Source organism: Sciurus vulgaris (genome assembly GCF_902686455.1).
Source record: "Sciurus vulgaris genome assembly, chromosome: 16".
NCBI lineage: Eukaryota > Metazoa > Chordata > Mammalia > Rodentia > Sciuridae > Sciurus > Sciurus vulgaris.
In genome coordinates, this window is record NC_136477.1 from 76,002,153 (window position 1) to 76,018,429 (window position 16,277).

General features: G+C 36.2%; 2 pseudogenes across 2 annotated transcripts in view; one reads left to right on the forward strand and one right to left on the reverse strand.

Moving 5' to 3' along the window:
* The window catches only part of LOC306647162 (cyclin-dependent kinase 17-like), a 1,195,982-nt pseudogene that overhangs the window by 369,455 nt on the left and 810,250 nt on the right, over positions 1–16,277 (reverse strand). The gene's annotated exons all lie outside the window — the stretch shown is intronic.
* On the forward strand, positions 1,583–16,277 carry LOC306646461 (flavin-containing monooxygenase 5-like; annotated as a pseudogene). The gene is made up of 5 exons: positions 1,583–1,792; positions 3,696–3,860; positions 5,109–5,248; positions 6,446–6,645; positions 16,131–16,277. The product of its transcript is annotated as a flavin-containing monooxygenase 5-like (transcript).

Consider the following 16,277-nt stretch of genomic DNA (forward strand, 5'->3'; position numbering starts at 1 on the left):
TGCATTATTTTATTGGAGTACCACCTTAACCCCTTGAAGTAATTAACTGGAAATTTTTGAGGAAGCAAAAAGTTTGTGGTAGGAAGGAAGACACTGAGTTAGGGACTAATGTCATCTGAACCAGTGCTTCTCAGTTTTCATGTGCATCTGAATCAGTTGGGATTTGTTATGTTAGTTCTGATTCAGTAAGTCTAGGGAGGGGCCTCAAATTCTGCATTTCTAACAATGCCTCTAGTGATCCCCTTTGTGCTGGTCCACAGACCATACTTTGGGTAGGAAGGATCTAGAACTGTGGTTCTCAAATTTCAGTTATTTTTTCTTAAGCATTTAACTTGTTTTCTTTTTATTTTATGAATAATGCTGACAGTAACATCCTTTAACAATAATCTTTGTTTGCAAGTCTCAATATTTCTTTAAAAGGCTATGTCAATTTCAAGAAATTATATATATATTGCAAAATTACTCAGAAAATATTATACTAACTTATACTCTCCCTAGTATATTTTGATCTAACCCATTTTTACTCATATAAATGTCTGTTATCCAGCAATAATAACAATGGGGTAAATAACTTATGCTGGAAAGAGACTTAGAACATTTTCTTGAGAGCAATGTCTCAATATATATAAAAATTCTTGAGACTTATTCATTCATCTGGGAAGTTCTCATTTGGAATTTCTTGTGATTGCCATCCGATGAGTGCTAAGACTGAATTTAATGTGACTATTTTGTTCACATGTTTAGAACTTTAGGTGGGATAGCTAGAATTTCTGGGGGCTATTTGAATATTTCTCTATCCTAGAAATTTTCTTCCATATGCCTAGGTTGGGCTTCCTAACAGTATTGTGGTCTCAATGTAGTTGGAGTTTTTATAGTAAAGATTTAGAATTTCCCCAAAAAGCCCAGGTGTTCAAGTCTTGGTTTCCAATGCAACATTGTCCAGAAGTGGGTCTTTTGGAAAGTGATTCATTCATTAGGGTTCTGACATCATCAATGAATTCATTCATTGACAGCTGAATGGATTACTAGGCAGTGGTAGAAACTGTAGGCAGGTGGGACATGGTTGAAAAGCAGATTACAGGCTCAGGGGGGTTAACTTTGGGGACTCTATCTTGTCCTGGGTCTCTTTCCCCAACCCCTGCTTACTGGCTACCTTAAGCTGAGAAGATTTCCTCTGCTGTACCCTTCCACCATGATTTTCTGCCTTGCCTGAAGCCAAAAGCAGTGGAGCTGAATCCTCTGAGCCAAAGAATTCTTTCTCATTGGGTTGCAGTTACAAAAGCTAACTTCTTACATGGCTGCTAGGTTCCACCAAAGTAAGTCTTCTAAAACACCTTAGAAGCTGCAAGGCTACTTATTAGTATTGAAAGTCATTCAGTGGCATTTCAACTGTATACTGTTGGTCAAAAGCAAGTCATAAAGATACTGAGATTCAAGGGGAAGGAACTACACATAGGCACAAGTACTGGGAGATGTATGGAGGTGGTGTATGTGTGCATTTGTTTGAATTGGCATTTATTTCAGGAAATTTTTAACTCTCCACATGCTATTTGCAAATCCTGAAATTAGTTCTCAAGTTGCCATGAATACTTCTAATTTACTGCAGGAAAATCCTAAAGGAGGGAGACAGTATTTAAAATTGGCGATCATCAATTGTTCTAAGGATTTGATGTGCTTCAGTGACTACAGCATCCCAGATCATTATTTTAACTTCATGCACAATTCCTAAGTCCTCGAGTATTTCAGGATGTATGCAAAAGACTTCAAACTTTTAAAGTTTATCCAGTTCAAGGTAGGCAGTTTTGTGCGTGTCTTTGTGTTTGAAGTTCTTCATCAAGTAAATGAACAATATGGCTTCATTTACCCGTGCTTATGTGTAAATATTAGCTTGATATGCTGAAGTACAAAGACTCCACTCTTTTTTCTCTATTTAAAATACTCCTTGGAAAGTCTCTCATATATTTTGGCTGCAGATACAGAAAGATACCTGCCACCAGTATTTTCATTGTCTTCATTTCACACTCTGCTTATAATAAAGGAGATGAGGGGAATGAATAGCTATGGGAATTTTAAATTTTTCTGGTTCCACAACTTTTCCACTATTGCTTTATTCTTTTATACTTTCTGAGGCACTTTTCAATATATTATTTTATGTGATCACCAAAACCACCTGGTGAAGTACTTAGTGATTGGGAAGTTATTGAGGAAGCAAAGAAGTTAAATCTGGTGGAGAGAGTAGAACACTGAATTAGAAAACAAACCCCTGAATTCTGGCCCTTGTTTTTACCACTGATTAACTTGTGACCTGAGATGAGTTAGTTTCTCAACTTGAATTTATTGCAATTTTCTTTTTATGTAAAAGAAGATGATTGTACTCTATGACATTTGGTTCCTTTCTTCTCTAAAGTCTGCTGTGATTTTGCCATATTTTATAATCATGAACATAAAAAGATATATCACTTGGCTTAAAGCCCAAACCTTCCACCTTTATCTGTTTAGCAACAATAATAAAATGGTATTATCTGGTGACAATTTCCAAAGCCAGTCATTTACAGCACAGTGGTGCATCACTGACCTGTTTAAGTGACAGTTCTTGAACAAGTTTCTTACTGTACTAAGCAGTGATGATGCAAAGACAAAAATATAAGTAACTAAGTAACTGCGTTTAAAGACAGAAAAATGAAGAAAATTATTATTATACATATAAGTAATAAACCAAGTGATAAGTGCTATAGAGATCTATACATTGCAGCTCAGAAGAGGGATGATTAACCCATCAGGGAAGAGGAATCAAGTTCCAGGAAAGATTTCTAGAGAAGATAATGTCCAGGCTAAGTCTTGAATAGAAAGAAGTCTACCAAATGAAGAAGGAATAAAAGGATGATCCACGTAGAAGCACCAGTTTGTGTGAAAACACATGACAGGAACTATAAATAATACAGGATGATTAAGTCTTCGTGTCTGTATTATTCAACCAGGACATTATACACAAGGCACTAGAATCCCATTGGAGTGCATTCTTGATGTTTCCTTAGGCTGGCAGAGTAACCCATATTTATTTCTTTTTTTTTTGAAAAATTAAAAATTATACCACTATTTTCCTATCTCACAGCCTCTTTCTCTATAATTACTTGTAAAGTGGGCATATGTAAAAGGCTTAGAGAGATTACTATAAAGAAATAAGAGCCACTGAGATATTTTCCTGCTCTAACATGAAAGGGAGCCTCATAGTCACATGTTTGAGGTTAGTCAAAGAGAACAGGATTTTAGTGTCAGAAGACATCAGAGAACTTGGGGATGTCTGGGGTTAGTGGAGGAATAGGTGTTTAGTGCACAGAGTGTCACAGAAGTATAGGAGAAATTCAGGATTTATTCAGGTGCTACATTGTCTTAAGGCAGAGACTAAACATTCTCACAAATCCTACTTTTCTAGAGGCACAGGAGAGTACATTAGTCTGTCAACTCCATTTTACTTTATCTGCCTTATAGAAGTCTTCTCATTTGGACCACAACCTCAAACAAAGCTGTCTTTATGGAGTATGAAAATCAAATATTCTTGCAAGGACCCTAATAATGTGATGGTACCTGCAGTATCAACATTTTGTGTAACATTTTGCAGGATAAGTCATGTCTGGGAAGATATACATTGTACTGGCTATGGTTACAGTACACTGTGTATTTCACTTTGCTTTCAGACCACTGTGTACAGTGTGAAGAAGAGTCTTGATTTCTCTACTTCAGGCCAATGGGGTTGGTCACTGAGTGTGAAGGGAAATAGGAGGTTAATGTCTTTGATGGAGTCATGCCATGCACTGGCCATCACACTAATGCTCACTTACCCCTGAAAAGCTTTCCAGTGAGTGACCTTCCAGAAAGGAGGTTAACCCTCAAGCCATGCCTTTGTCACTGAGAAATAGAAGGTTGTGGTCTGAGTGATTTTTACTTTCGGGTAAAATAAGGCTTACCCTGATTGTTCATGTTCCCTTGAAAATAGGATAATTTGTTTTATTGCCATTTGGGCAATGGTAATTTTAGAGTTTAGAGGTCTGGGAACAATCATGCCACTACATAATGCCATTTCAGTCAAGGCTGGAAAACATACAGAATGGTGATCCCATAAGATTATAATGTGGACTGAAAAATTCCCATTGGCTGAGTAGTATCATAGCCATTATAATATCATGGTGATGTTGATGTATAAACCCATCTGCACTGTAATTGTATAAAATTATAGCTCACACAATTATGTATGCGGTACATAATAAAAATAAACCACTATGTTACTGGTTTATGTATTTACTGTACTACATTTAGCACAGAGTGTACTGTTTCTACTTATTGAAACATTTACTGTAAAGCAGACTGCCATGTTATACCAACTAGCCTCATATGTCTCATGTTTATTGTGGGTCTTGATTGCATCAGGAGGCCAATTGAGTGACTGGCCTAAACACTCTATGCTTGTCTAAGTACTTCTGTCATGTTTTCACAATAATGAAACCAACTTACAGCAAATTTTTGGGAACATATATATTTCTGACAAGTAGAACATGATTAAATTTAGTTTCACAATGACTTTAGTCTCCTCAAGGATCAAAAAGGAAGACTGTGGATCTCTTACACAGCATTGGTTCAGATGTGGAATTTTTCAGTGATCTAGGAAACAAAAAAATATTGAGTTTCTAAAGGTTAAATGAGAGCTTGAATAATTTAGTTTCAGTTTGGGGCCTGAACTTTCTTTTTCTAAAAAATGCACTTTATGTGTATCCTAGAGTATACAGAAACATATATACTCTAATTCAAATGAGAGTGTGTATGTAAAGGAATGAAAAGACAAAAGAGAATGGCAGTTTTCTGAGGCAATTTGGATTTGTGAGTCTGCAAATACAAAATAAAAAGTACTTATAATAAAGGAATCACAAGTTACGATTCTGAAACTATGGAAGAAAAAAATAAGCAAAAGTATTCAGAATGACAAGAATAGCTGAATAAAGGGAGATCATATGGATAATATATTCTTCAACTTTAAATTCTACAAAAGAATGATTTTACAAATGATATCCATCACATAAACTATCATTCAAAAATTATTTTATGTTCTCTTACAGGGAACGAGAAGTTCAAAGGACAGTACTTCCATAGTCAAGACTATAAAATACCAGAGGCATTTGCTGGAAAAAGAGTCTTTATAATTGTTGGGAATTCTGGAGGAGATCTGGCTGTAGAGGTTAGCTACACAGCCAAGCAGGTTTGAGTCAATGATTTACTTTGCTTCATTCTAACTTCAGTCTTATCAAGAAGGTAGACCCAACAGTGTATGGATGGCTGCACATTGCCCATCAGTACCAGTGGCAAATATGTGGCTTGGTTTCATTGCCTCAATTGGCATCATGATTGATGCTAATGGAGAGGCATGATTACCTGTTAGAGTGCCACTATTCAGTTGGCTTTATACTAAGGAATAATTTCACTGCTTCAGACTGCACTCAGAATCCCAGTTAGGGATGGGGCTGTAGCTCAGTGGCAAGGCCTGGCATGTGTGAGGCACTGGGTTTCATCCTTAGCACCACAGAAAAATAAACAAATAAAACAAAGGCATACTGTCCATCTACAACTACAAAAAAAATTATTAAAGAATCCTAGTTAGCCTCTCCCTGGCTTTGATGAAGACCAGGTATTTGCTGGAAGATGTTGTGTAAGTGCAATATAGAGAGTGTGAATTGTCCATTGGCCATAAGAAATGCCATGTTCTCATATAAAGGAAGGCACATTTTGGTAATTAAATCTTTTATTTAACAGGATGGTGGGTGAGTTTCCTTTTTGCCACGCAAATGGAAAAAAAAGAAGCAATCTAATCTTTCCAAAAATATATGCATATCAGCACTTACCCACTGAGCCACTTCCCCAGCCCTTTTTATATTTTATTTAGAGACCGGGTCTCACTGAGTTGATTAGGGCCTTGCTAAATTGCTGAGGCTGGCTTTGAACTCATGATCCTCCAGCCTCAACCTCTGGAGACACTGGGATTATAGGCATGCACCACTGAGCCCAGTCTATTCCATGATTTATAATGAGTCCTATAAGGGGTAAGAGCTAGTGAAGCTCAGAGGATGGAGAGAGAATTCTCAGTCTGAAAGGTCAGTGGTGTTCTCATAGAGGAAGCCAACTTGATCTGGATCTTAAAAATGAATGGGCTGAAGAGAATTTAAAAGAGGAGAACTTTTCAAGCAAATTAACTTTAAACAAAAACATAGTGGTGGATCACAGTGAGATATATTTTTGCACAGTGTTTGGGAAGGAAAAAGCAGGAATTTTTTTTAAAAAATAGATTGTACAGAACTAAAATGCCACACTAGTGAGTTTGAAAGTAATCTTGAATAAAATGGGAGTGCTTTAAGTTTGTGAGCCAGTATGATAAAAGAAAACAATATTTCCGATGCCTTAGGTATTCCTCAGTACCAGGAGTAGGGTTTGGATCCTGAATTCTGTAGGGGACCATGGATATCCAATTGATGTGGTACACTTTTCTGAATTTAAACATCTTATATCAAAGATATGTGGCCAAGCATTAACAAATACATTTTTGGAAAAAAGTATGAGTCAAAGATTTGATTATGAAATGTTTGGCCTGAAGCCTAAACACAGGTATGTTCTCAGGATGGGAATGAAGTTGATAATGGCTAAGATAGAAGATCAAAGATTGTTCACACAGGGTAAGAGAGTTATCTCTACCCATACATTAAGAAAATCCACAGAATTTGAAATTCAATTTTTACCTTATCAACCACAGAAGAAAAAGATCTGCTGGTCTAAAGGATTTCTGTAATTTATTCTCATTGGCATTAACCATTTTCTTATTCTTTCAGGCATCAATTCTTTGTATGTTGTGCCCAACAACAAAAAGGTAGTAAAGGACAGTGCATCATTCAGTCAACAAATATGGGGCACCTGTTGAGAGCAAAGCATTATATTGGGCATGAAATAAAGAGAGAAAAGACATGATAATACAAATAATACCTTACCTTTTTTGAAGAGTTTTTAAAGACAAGCACAGTGATGAGTTTTATGTATTATCTCATTTAACTCTTACAAATGGCCCAGAGGGTCCATACCTTTTTTATGTCCATTTTACAGAATTAAAAAAATTGAAACAAAGAGAAACTAAGTAATTTGCACAAGGAAAACATGAGTAACAAATGGAAGACTTCAGAATGGATCTTACCTTAAAAATATAAATGAGAAGACAGACAACAGGATATGACAAAGAAATGCATAGGATTCAGAGTATAAAGAATGAGGTTCTCATACAGGCAGGAGGACCATTGTGAAATCCTTTCTATATACTGACTTTAAATGATTTTTTCTGTCTAATTTCTCATTTTTGAAAATGTTCAGATCTATAGAAAAGCAATTCAATAATAAATACATTGAACATTCATATATCTTTTACCTAGATTCACCTATCAAATATGGCCATATTTGCTTTTTCTGTTTTCTCTTTTAGAAGATAGGAAGATCCAAACAATATGTAGTATACATTCATAATTAAGTTCATTTTTTAAAAAGTCAAAATCATTAATACATACCTAAGAAAAAGGGCACTCTGTTATATACCATAATACAATTATCACATTTGGGAAATTTAACATTGATAAAATACTTTACCCACAATGTTGGCATATTTAAATTTTCACAGATGTCCCAATAATATTTTTTTTCTTTGGGTACTAGAGATTGAACCCAGGGTCACTTTACCACTGAGTTATATTCCCAGCCCTTTGTAGTTTTTGAGATAGGGTCTCACTAAGTTGCTTAGGTCCTTGCTAAATTGCCTCAGCAATTTGAAATTAATTGGTGAGATAATACTTGGATGCTGCCTTTTCCAAAAACTTTTTCATTGAGTAATTTAAGTATGAATATTTTTGTAGTTGCAAAACAAATTGAGGAGTTATGGAATAATAAGAGGTAGGTAAATAGTGTTAGCATGTAGCATTCTAATTATAATATCTTAGAATAGCAAAAGGAACATTATAGCCTGAGACCTGCACAGAGTCAGATATATCTAGACTATATGGCAAAGGTAGAAGAGGAGTTGAATATATCTCTAGGTCTATCAGGTAAGAAACTTTTTGTATGCTCTGCTAAATAAAAAGTTTGGGGGTTGGGTATTTAGCCCAGTGGCCGAACACTTGCCTAGAATTTAAGCAAGTGAGTGATATAAAAATAAATCTGTAATAAAAGTATTGTAGAATGACCACAGCTCCTGACCAGATAATATTCTTCTAGCTTTTTGTTTTCTTTTCTAAATTGAGTATCCTAAAATCATGTTTACTTGCCTTTCTATTCTATGGCAAATGGTATAGAAGGCAGATAGGAAGGGAGGCCTAAAGACAACTGTAATAGTTCAGGGGAGAGAGAGAGGAAACAAAAGTATTCGGGGTAATCTTTTTTAAGGGATAAAGAGCATAGGCTTGGTAAGCAGATATGAGACAGGATTGTGACTTGGTCATCGGTGTAAATGGTGGTACTGCTAGTGAAAGGGAATAGGTTTAGAGAGAAAAATGAATTCATGAGGTTCGATGCAGAAAATAATCTTCCAAAAGGTAAGAATCAAAGAAAATTAAATTCAACAAATCAAGGATAGTTGTAAACCATAAAATATTTCTGAGGCTTGGCCAGGAAGATAATGGAATGAAGACTGTCACAGCATACTGACTTAAAATTCAGAAATTAAGACTGTTCATTTTTAATTTATTTTTATTGTAAACAAATGGGACATATGTTGTTTCAGTTTGTACATGGAGTAACAGCATACCATTTGCATATTCATGTATTTACACAGTAATGATGTTTGAATCATTCCATTATTTTCCCTTCCCCCTACCCTTCCTACCTCTCTTTTCCCTCTATACACTCCCTCCTTCCTCCATTCTTGTCACCCTCCTACCTCCCATTAAGTGTCATCATCCACTTATCAGTGAGATCATTCCTCTTTTGGATTTTTGAGATTGGCTTATCTCACTTAACATAATATTCTCCAATTACATCCATTTGCCTGCAAATGCCATAATTTTATTTTTATTTATAGCTGAGTAATATTCCATTGTATATATATTTATATACCACAGTTTCTTTATCCATTCATCAAGTGAAGGGCATCTAGGTTGGTTCCATAATCTGGCTATTGTGAGTTGTGCCGCTATGAACATTGATATCTCTGTAGTGTGCTGATTTTAAGTCCTTTGGGTATAGACCCAGGAGTGGGATAGCTGGGTCAAATGGTAGGTCTATTCCAAGATTTCTAAGGAATCTCCACACTGCTTTCCAGAGTGTTGCACTACTTTGCAGTCCCACCAGCAATGTATGAGTGTACCTTTTTCCCCACATCCTCTCCTACACCAATTGTTGCTTGTATTTTTGATAATTGCCATTCTAATTGGGGTGAGATGGAATCTTAGTGTAGTTTTGACTTGCATTTCTCTTATTACTAAAGATGGTGAACATTTTTTCATATATCTGTTGATTGCTTGTATATCTTCTTCTGTGAAGTGTTTGTTCATTTCCTTAGCCCATTTGTTGATTGGGTTATTTGTATTCTTGGTGTAGAGTTTTTTGAGTTCTTTATATATTCTGGAAATAAGTGCTCTGTCTGAAATAGGAGTGGCAAAGATATGCTCCCACTCTGTAGGCTCTCTCTTCACATTGCTGATAGTTTCCTTTGCTGAGAGAAAGCTATTTAGTTTGAATCTATCCCAGTTATTGATTCTTGCTTTTATTTCTTGTGCTATGGGAGTCCTTTTAAGGAAGTGTGATCCTAAGCCAACAAGGTGAAGATGTGGACCTACTTTTTCTTCTATAAGATGCAGGTCTCTCGTCTGATTTCAAGGTCCTTGATCCATTGTGAGTGGAGTTTTGTGCAGGGTGAGAGATAGGGGTTTAGTTTCATTCTGTTGCATATGGTTTTCCAGTTTTCCCAGCACCATTTGTTGAAGAGGCAATCTTTTCTTCATTGCATATTTTTGGCACCATTGTCTAGTATTAGAAAATTGTATTTATTTGGGTTTGTGTCCATGTCCTCTATTCTGTACCATTGATCTACCTGTCTATTTTGGTGCCAATACCATGCTGTTTTTGTTACTATTGCTTTGTAGTATAGTTGAGGTTCTGGTATTGCAATACCTCCTGTTTCATTCTTCCTGCTAAGGATTGCTTTAGCTATTCTGGGTTTCTTATTCTTCCAGATGAATTTCATGATTGCTTGCTCTATTTCTGTGAGGTACGTCATTGGGATTTTAATTGGAGTTGCATGGAATCTGTATAGCACTTTTGGTAGTATGGCCATTTTGACAATATTAATTCCACCTATCAAAGAACATGGGAGTTTTTTTCCATCTTCTAAGGTCTTCCTTAATTTCTTTCTTCAGTGTTTTGTAGTTTTCATTGTGGAGATCTTTTACCTCTTTGGTTAGATTGATACCCAAGTATTTTATTTTATTTTTTTGAGGTTATTGCAAATGGAGTTGTTTTTCTCATTTCCCTATCAGCTGTTTCATTGCTTGCATATAAAAATTCTGTAGATTTATGCATGTTGATTTAATAGCCTGCTATTTTGCTAAATTCATTGGTGAGGTCTAGAAGTTTACTGGAGGAGGTTTTTGGATCCTCTATATATAGAATCATGTCATCTGCAAATAGTGACAGCTTAATTTCCTCTTTTCCTATTCATATCCCTTTAAATTCTTTAGTCTGCCTAATTGCTTGGGCCAGAGTTTCGATGTCTATGTTGAATATAAGTGGTGAAAGAATACATCCCTGTCTTGTTCCTGTTTTTAAAGGGAATGATTTCAGTTTCTCTCCATTAAGAATGATGTAGGCCATGGGCTTAGCATAAATAGCCTTTACAAATCAGGTATATTCCTACTATCCCTATTTTTTATATTTTTTTGAGTGTGAAGGGGTGTTGTGTTTTGTCAAATGCTTTTTCTACATCAATTGAAATAACCATATGATTCTTATCCTTAAGTCTATTGATATGATGGATTGCATTTATTGATTTATGAATGTTCAACCACCCTTGCATTCCAGGAATGATCCCCACTTGATCGTGGTGCACAATTTTCTTAATATGTTTTTGGATACATTTTGCCAATATTTTGTTAAGGATCTTTGCATGTATATTCATCAAGGATATTGGTCTAAAATTTTCTTTCCTTGATGTGTCTTTTCCTGGTTTGGGTATGAGGGTGATATTAGCTTCATAGAATGAGTTTGGTAGGGTACACTCCTTTTCTATTTCCTGGAATACTTTGAGAAGTATTGGAATGAGTTCTTCTTTGAAGATCTTGTAGAACTCAGCTGAGAATCTGTCTAGTCTTGAGCTTTTCTTGGATGGTAGATTTTTAATGGCTTCTTCTATTTCATTGCTTGATATTGATATGTTTAAATCGTGTATGTCCTCCTGGTTCAGTTTAGGAGGAGCATATGTCTCTAGAAATTTGTCAATATCTTCGATACTTTCTATTTTGTTGGAATAGAGATTATCAAAGTAGCTTCTCATTATGTTTTGTATCTCAGTGGTGTCTGTTGTGATATTTCCTTTTGCATCATATATTTTAGTAATTTGAGTCTTCTCTCTCCTTCTCTCTGTTAGTAGGGCTAAGGGTTTATCTATTTTTTTTTTTTTTACTTTCAAAGAACCAACTTTTTGTTATGTCAATTTTTTCAATAGTTTCTATTGTTTCAAGTTCATTGATTTCAGCTCTGATTTAATTATTTCCTGTCTTCTACTACTCTTGCTGTTATTCTGTTCTTTTTCTAGGGCTTTGAGCTGTAATGTTAGGTCATTTAATTGTTGACATTTCATTCTTTTCTGGAATGCGCTCCATGCAATGAATTTTCCTCTTAGTACTGCTTTCATAGTGTACCAGATATTTTGATATGTTGTATGAACATTCTCATTGACCTCTAAGAATTTTTTAATCTCCTCCCTGATGTTTTTTTGTTATCCATGTTTCATTCAATAGCATATTATTTAGTCTCCAGGTTTTGGAGTAATTTCCTTTATTTACATTATCATTGATTTCTACTCTCAGTCCATTATGATCTGTCAGAACACAAGGCAGTTTCTCTATTTTTTTTTTTTTTTTTTGCATTTCCTAAGGGTTGCTTTGTGGCATAACATATGGTCCAATTTCGAGAAGGTTCCATGTGCTGCTGAGAAGAAAGTGTATACCTTCATTGATGGATGGAATATTCTATATATGTCTATTCAGTCTAGGTTATTGATTGTGTTATGGAGTTCTATGGTTTCTTTGGTTGGATTTTGATTGGAAGATCTATCTAGTGGTGACAGCAGTGCATTAAATTCACTCAGAATTATTGTTTTGTGGTCTATGTGATTCTTGAAATTGAGAAGGATTTGTTGGATGTACAGGGATGTACCATTGTTTGGAGCATAAATGTTTACTATCATTAAGTCTTCCTGATTTCTGGTTCTCATAAGCAGTATGAAATGTCCTTGTTTATCCCTTCTGATTAACTTTGGTTTGAAGTCCACTTTATGTGATATAAGGATGGAAACCCCCAGTTTTTTACAGAGTCCATGTGCATGGTAGGTTTTTTCCCATCCTTTCACCTTTAGTCTGTGGATGACTTTTTCTATGAGATGACTCTCTTGCAGGCAGCATATTGTTGGGTCTTTCTTTTTAATCCATTCTGCCACTCTATGTTTTTTGATTGAGGAGTTTAGGCCATTAACATTCAGGGTTATTATTAAGAAATGATTTGTATTCCCAGTGATTTGGCTTATTTTTCATTTTTAAGTTGGCTTGGTTTCTCATTTGAGTGGTTTTTCTCTAAGGTAGTTCCACCCTTTGCTGATCTCCATTGTTGTTTTTCATTTCCTCCTCATGGAATATTTTGTTGAGAACATTCTGTAGTGCAGGCTTTCTATTTGTAAATTCTTTTAACTTTTGTTTTTCATGGAAGGATTTTATTTCATCTTTAAATCTGAAGGTTAGTTTTGCTGCGTATAGGATTCTAGGTTGGCAGCCATGTTCTTTCAGAGTTTGAAATATGTTAGTCCCAGCCCTTCTAGCTTTTAGAGTCTGGGTTGATAGGTCGGCTGCTATCCGTATTGGTCTCCCCCTATATGTAATCTGATGCTTTTCTCTCACAGCCTTCAAAATCCTATCTTTATTTTGAATGTTAGGCATTTTCATTATAATGTGCCTTGGTGTGGATCTGTTGTGATTCTGTGCATTTGGTGTTCTGTAAGGCTCTTGTATTTGATTTTCCATTTCATTCTTGTGGTTTGAGAAATTTTCTGATATTATTTCATTGAATAGGTTGTTCATTCCTTTGGTTTGTATCTCTGTGCCTTCCTCAATCCCAATAATTCTTAAATTTGGTCTTTTCATGATGTCCCATAATTCTTGGAGATTCTGTTCATGATTTCTTACCATCTTCTCTTTTTGGGCAACTTTATTTTTCAAGATTAAATACTTTGTCTTCATTGTCTGAGGTTCTGTCTTCCAAGTGCTCTAGTTTGTTGGTGATGCTTTCCATTGAGTTTTTTATTTGGTTTATTGTCTCCTTCATTTCAAGGATTTCCATTTGGGTGTTTTTTTTTTTTTTTTTTTTTTTTTTTTTTTTTTTTTTTAGTATCTCTATCTCTTTGTTGAAATGATCTTTTGCTTCCTGCAGGTGCTCTTTCAGCTTATTGTTATTATCATTCTTTGCCTGCATTTGCTCTCTTATCTCATCCTTTGCTTCACAAATCATCTTAATCATGTATAATCTGAAGTCCTTTTCTGACATTTATTCTAACATACTGTCATTGGATTCTATTACTATAGAATCTAGATTTGTTTGGATCATTTTCTTCCCTTGTTTTTTCATGTTGTTCATGTATCTTCCCCTGTAGCGCTGCAGATTTGGGGTATTGCAGATTTCCCTCTATAGGCTTATAGTGGCCCTATATGTTTCCAAAACCCTTTCTTTAAGGGGAGATCAATATTAGCAGTGCCCAAATCAGACACTGTGCAATCCCAGACCAAATAGCCCCTATGGGGACAATAACAAATTTGTCATAATAAATAAAATGAGTTCAAATGTTATCTTCAGTAAAACAAACAGGTTTACAATAATGTCTGCATTTTCTAATGGAGGACAAAGAGGATGTAGAGGGATGAAGAATTTTTCTGTTAATGGGATAATAAAAGAATATACAGAAGTTCTTGAAAATAGAAAGAGTGAAAGTGTAATCAAAGGAATCGGATGTTAGCATGTAAATAAGAGAGAAAGTGACTCTGAGGGAACAAGTAAACAAAAGGAAAATAAAGCAAGAAATGTAAAGAAATAAAAACTTGAATATTTTTTAAATGAGAAATTAGAAAATCTACTGTGTAACAGTCATATACTAATGAAACCTCTCAGTGTTCAGTTGACTGATGTATGAGAGGTACCTGACAATGAGCTTCAAGCCTCCAGCAGGCATCTCAGGATGGGATTTGCCCCACCCCGAAGATTGGAGATATGGCTTCCAGGATTATCCAAGATGGCTGCTCTGACTTCCAAATGTGTTGGCAAATAGGGAGCTGCAGCTCAGGGGTGGACGTGGTCAGCTGGAGGTCCTGGAGACAGGATGCAGTTGGTCCGGCAGGGGTCCTGGAGGTCCGGTGTGTTTGCTGTGGTTGTGGGATCCAGGAGGCCGGGTGCAATAAGTCATTCTGCATTCCCGGTGATAGGGTGCAGTCTATTGGTTTCAGGGTCCTGGCGCCAGGGAGCAGTCAGTTGATGTGAGGGCCCCAGCAACAGGGAGTGATCAGTTTGGCTGAGGGATCCTGTAGACTGGACTCACTCAGTCCTGCCAGGGGTCCTACAGGGCCTGGCTGTTGACTCAAAATGGCAGCAGCCACTTGTAATCAAACCTGCAGATACTGTCACAGTGAACTTCCAGGCAGCAGCAGGCAGCTGGTTCTCCACTGGTGGTCTGCGGTCAGTCTGCTGCCAGCTGTCGGACGATCGAGAGGTGAACCTCAGGCTTTTGGTGATGGATAGGGTTAAGGCAGGCGATGGACAGGCAAGAGGCAGGCAAATGGCTGATGATAGATGCCTGACAGTGAGCAATCTGCTCTCAAAAAAGGCATTGATATGCTGGCAGATTGCAGGTGATCACAGCAGACAAATGAGGTAAAGTGCAGGGGATCAATAAGCTGCTAAAACTGCCTCACTGAGAAACAGATATCCTCTGCTTGAATCTGCCGTTGCGGAGCGACAAGGAACACAGCCTCCCTCTAGTCCGCCATCTTAAATTCCATTAAGAGTGTTTTAAAACTGAACTAAAACTTTTTTTTTTTTTTTTAAGACCCAAGATACTGGAAACCTGGCTTACTTCTTTTGATACCCTTATTCCATGCTGTCTCTAGAAAACACTACTTAATAGGCCCAAAGTATCCCAACAGAGTTTTTAGAAAGCTATTTTAATACAAATTCTAAATGGCTGTATACCATTGGTCAAGTCACTTCACTTCTCTTGACTTTGGTTTTCACATCTATACAACCTAGAGAATGACACCATACCTTATCTTCTTCATAGTGTTTGTGCAACTGTCAAGATAATGCATGGAAATGTAATTTAAATTCTAAATTGCTATATGGATGTAATTTATTACACAGTTTGGGAAATGAAATTCTAAATCTACCTCTTGGGCCTTTGGAATTAGAAATAGAACTGAACAGAATATTAACAGACAAGTTCTGCCAGACTTAATGTTGTGTGGACAGAAACTATTAGCCTATGGCCTTATAATACCACAGAGTGTTAGGATTACTTAAGAAACCACATATGCATTCCTCAAATAAGACTCTTCTTCCTTCACTTCTCCAGTATTTCTTTCAGTGACTTTTAGGGTTCAGCTTTTGCCCTGAAAAGCTGATGTACAGTAGAACTGGTATAAAGTAGAACTTTTCCAAATTTCATTGGTAGACTGAGTGGAAACCATTGACATTGTTTAACCACCTCCACCAAAGCAAAAATTTATTTACATGATTTATTTCTCTCTTTCCCCTTCTTTCCCTCTCTCTTGGTCACTCTCATTTCTCCTCTTCATCTTTATTGGCACTCATAGAGTTCTGAGCAAGCATCCAACAATAAATGATGATCTCCCAAATATATAATTTCTGTCTTGGTAAATGTGAAAGGAAATGTGAAGGAATCCACAGAGACAGCTGCCATATTTGAGGATGGCTCCAGAGAGGATGACATTGATGGTGTT